The sequence below is a fragment of the Portunus trituberculatus genome, chromosome 47 (assembly GCF_017591435.1).
Source record: "Portunus trituberculatus isolate SZX2019 chromosome 47, ASM1759143v1, whole genome shotgun sequence".
In the NCBI taxonomy this organism is placed as follows: domain Eukaryota; kingdom Metazoa; phylum Arthropoda; class Malacostraca; order Decapoda; family Portunidae; genus Portunus; species Portunus trituberculatus.
Genome location: NC_059301.1, coordinates 11,678,049 through 11,682,367, shown reverse-complemented (window position 1 = coordinate 11,682,367; position 4,319 = coordinate 11,678,049). Strand labels below are relative to the sequence as shown.

Genomic DNA, 4,319 nt, shown 5'->3' with positions numbered 1-4,319 from the left:
CACACACACGCAAGTGAAGTGAAGTGAAGTGTTGCTATACTACCGACAGTTTTCAAGCAACACCAAGCACCAAGCGGCAAGACAAGCAGTGCAAGCCTTCGCCACAACCCTCTACACTGCCTTATCTTCATCAATTAAAAGTATTTATAAGGCCATTCACTTATTTTTAACTTTCATTTACTTTTGAGAGTGAAAACAATACGCAAATATTAAAAGGCTATAGGTATAGCGGTCATCATAGAACAAGGCATCAGTATTAACAGCTGATATTTGCTTGCCGTAAGCCAAACATGTGTCATAATGCAGCCACCAGTCTGCCATTTCATATCCCATATTCAAAAGTTCCTTAATTTTGGTTTGGTGAAATGATAAAGACAACATTTAGAGGTCCGCCTCCGCTGTTTCGGGTGTTGTCTCCGAGCCGCCTCCCCCCGCGGTCCCCCAGCAATACCCTTCTCCCCCGGCAGCCTGCAGGGTCAAATACTTTTTTCAAATGTTTCCTAACGGTAATATTACGCTTCCATGGTATGTTTTTATGGTTTCTATAAATGTTTCGTTACGTTTGAAGTGTTTTCCGCGCCTGTATTGGGTAAATAAGTAGCATTTAGTGGTGTTTTATGGCTTATGTTAAAGGATTTTTAACGACCAAAAATTTCAATTTCCCATTTTGAGTTTTTCTTTATTTGAAGCTATAAGTGAGCTTTTATGATATCAAAGAATCGTCTATGCTCTTTTAAGTGTGAAATCAATCTATTGAGTGAAATATGTGGACTTTGAAATGGTGTTTGGTGCTGTTGAACAAAAGTCTTATCTTTCTTTATTTTATTTGCTCACGTTTCTGCTTCTCTGTCTAACTCGCTGTAGAACAATTTAAAAGATAGCTCAAATTCGATGAAATGTGGTAAAATACTCGCCAAGTGAAAATGGCTTGACTTTCCAGGACGTTTTAGGAAAGTTATTGTTGAGAATGTTTTATACTTTTAACGTAATTAATTTAGACATTTTTTTAAAAAAGTAGTTGAGCTGGAGATATTCTGATATTTTGAAAATTAATTTTAATATCTACCACGTCATAAAATGTCATGCATTCGGCAATGGCTTCGTTTTTTCTAAAAGTCATTTTTTAAATCAAAGTTTTTATGTAATTTAGCCCTGGTGGTGACTCATCGTAGCCTCGGGCTGGCACCTCTTTTCCAACACCCCAGTTCATCAATATTTTGCCTAATATCTAGTGATTTCTATGTGTTTTCATGTGTTTCTAGGTTCAGATGTGTAGGTATTGGTAGCAGAAGGAGGTAGAATGGAGAAATAAAGAAGGATAAGGAGGAAGGAAGGAGAAAGGGAGGAGGAAGAGGAGGAGCAGTCAAGCCACAATACTTAAATCACCTTCCATTTCCTCAATATTTTGTCTAACATCTAGTGTTTAGATGTGTTTCTAGAATCAGGCGTGTAGATGGAAGCAATAGAAGGAAGACAAAGGATAAACAATGTTGGAGAATGAAGAAAAATGAGAAATAGGAGCAGAATAGGAGAAGGAGCCAAGTAAGTGTCCCTTTTAATCTTAACGTTCTTTATAATGCATACTGTTGGTTTTGGGATATCTTTGAGATGTTTCAAGTGTATTCAGTAGTGTTGCAGGGTGTTATGAGCATGTTTTTTATGCATTTTGTTTGTTTTCAGTGTGTTTTAGGCCTTTTAGGTATATTTTACGTACCTTGAATATGTGGATTGAGATGTGTTTCAGTATTTGCATGTTTTGAGTGTGTTTTGGGAGCATTTTGAGGGATTGCGTGGTGTTTTGAGTGTGTTTTGGGTTTAATTTTGAGTGTTTTAAGCTGTGTGGGTATGTGTTAAGAGACTTCTAGATGTGTTGGGGGTGATTTGGATATATATTGGGTGTTTTTAGTGAGTTTTAGGTATGTTTGGGGGCACTTTGAGGGGTTGCATGGCTTTTTGAATGTGGTAAGGGATGGTATTGAGTGTTGTAAGTTGTTTGGAAGTGTGGGGGTGATTTTGATTTATATTGGGTGTTTCTAGTAAGTTTTAGGTATGTCTTGGTGCATTTTGAGGTGTTGCATGGTGTTTTGAGTGTGTTTTGTTAGTTTTGAGTGTTTTAAATAGTTGTTTGTGTGTATAGGAGTGATTTCGGCGTATAGTGGTGTTTCTAGAGAGTGTTGTGTGTGTTTTGGTGCCTATTGAGGTCATGCTTGGTTTTATTAGTGTCTTTTGGGTTAGTTTTGAGTGTTGTAAGTGGTTTATGTGTGTATTTAGGTGGTTCGGGGAGATTTGAGCGTATACTGGGTATTTTTATGGGTTTTAGATGTATTTGGGGACATTTTGAGGTGTTGCGTGGTGTTTTGGATTAGTTTTGTTTTAAGCGGTTTTGGTGTGCACCAATATATATATGTATATATATATATATATATATATATATATATATATATATATATATATATATATATATATATATATATATATATATATATATCCTATGTTGTTACATCATAGGATATCTACCAGGGCACAAAGAAATTATAGTGGTATGGCAACGCTAAATCGGTGCCTGCTATTGGCCAATGACCATTATGAAAGAACTTTTTATGTATTATTCGAGCAATTTCTCTGAATAATGGATACAAGTCTGCCTGCAGTAGCTACACATGATTTTATTATACTCTACTAAGTTCATCTGTAGAAACTGGCATTTGCAAGGATTCCTAAATAATATTAATGATAACATTCTTATAAATAAGCACTATATAGTATATTATTTGTGATTTGTAACTTATGCGTAACTATCATCTGTATTCATGTGGAACCTTTAAAGTAGAACCGGTTCACAACGGATCCTGGTGGAACCGGTTCCTGCCCAACTCTATTGGTATCACTGGTATCGGTGAGGTGTGTGCAGGCTGCAGGGAGACTCATGGAATTTGTACTTAATTTGTACCAGTGAGACGTGAGAGGATAGATGCCTTCATTATAGTACATAGGAACTTAATGAAATAGGGGAAGTGCGGAAGTCTATACGTGACAGTTCCTGTATAAATCATAATAGATCCACTATCATCCCCATCCATTATTCATGAAATCATTATCATATAATATACTTCTATAAATAGTACTGCATAGACAAAGATTTTTTGACATGACTTCACCCTCCATATATATTATATCCTGCTACGTCCCACAGGTTCGCCGCTTCGCATCTACTAACAAGTAACAACACTTGTGAATAAATAGCTGCACTGCAGAATTACACGAATATGAATAGTATGTAAACTATACGCGAAGCCTGGGCGTCCTCCCCATCTACTATTGCACACACACACACACACACACACACACTAGTGACTGAAGGTAACTAAATAATATTTACTTAGATTACATTTCGAAGTAAAAATGAGTAATCCTTCCTCCAAGTATTACATGCAGGTATTCAAACTCCTTGGTAAATGTTAACCCCTTTTTACTTATAAAATCAATGTTTCCTGTTCCACTTTCATTATTCATTGTTTCACACTTTTTTCTCACTTTTCACTGATGTTAGGTTATTCTATTTTATAATTTTGTATGTCTTCTTATTCATATAGTGAAATAGTGTCAGTAATATTTTATGTCAACACTTCGCAATATGAGAGTCATTTGTTGAGAGCGGCGCAGCGGCGCTAGAGAAGCCATTTATCGGGGCGGCCTCGTCGGTATCGTCCCTCCGCCAGGTAGCAACTGAACCAACACGTGTTCGCTCCTCCCACCACCGCTAGTTGAGGTAACACATGTTCCATTTACCCCTGCTGTAACTGTCCCCGTGGTTGATATTGGAAGGCACGTGTATATTAAGGCTTCCTTAGTGTATGTCCAGCGTGATGTGGAGGCTAGGTGAGTGAGGATGGTAAGATGTAAGCTGTCTTCATGTTTGCGTTGGTGTTTCGTTTGGTGAGCTGTGCAGGAACACTACAGCCAAACGATAGTCTTTTAGTATTGGTGAATGACGTTATATGTGGAAGGGTAAGTGTTAAAAGAGCTAAGAACAGTGCCTGAACCATGGGTAATGTCAACACAGCATATATTACTCCATTATCTGACATATGGGCTTCATGGTGCCACGTGTGCATGGTGGCGAAGAAAGAAACCATGCTTGTTTGCCAGCCTCAAATCTAACAACAATCCATATAGATTATTGTGTATTGTAAGACTAGGAACTGCACCTTACAGCCGACCGTGAGTGCAACTGCCCTTCTTACTCGTCTCCAAAATACTGAGATAAAGCAAGAATATACAACAGTACGTAGGTTTCTACCTTGGTGACAGAACATTGT

At 37.6% G+C, this 4,319-nt stretch overlaps 1 protein-coding gene across 4 annotated transcripts in view; it reads left to right on the top strand.

Moving 5' to 3' along the window:
• The first annotated feature begins 3,640 nt into the window (after positions 1 to 3,640).
• Positions 3,641 to 4,319, top strand: part of LOC123498029 — a 16,118-nt gene continuing 15,439 nt past the window's right edge. For 2 of the 4 annotated variants that reach the window (XM_045245107.1, XM_045245109.1), the window contains exon 1: positions 3,641 to 3,769. The gene's annotated coding sequence lies outside the window, so the exon portion shown is untranslated. Of the gene's footprint in view, positions 3,770 to 3,835; positions 3,880 to 4,319 lie in introns of those variants that run through there. The other 2 variants (XM_045245110.1, XM_045245108.1) reach the window with 2 other exon arrangements.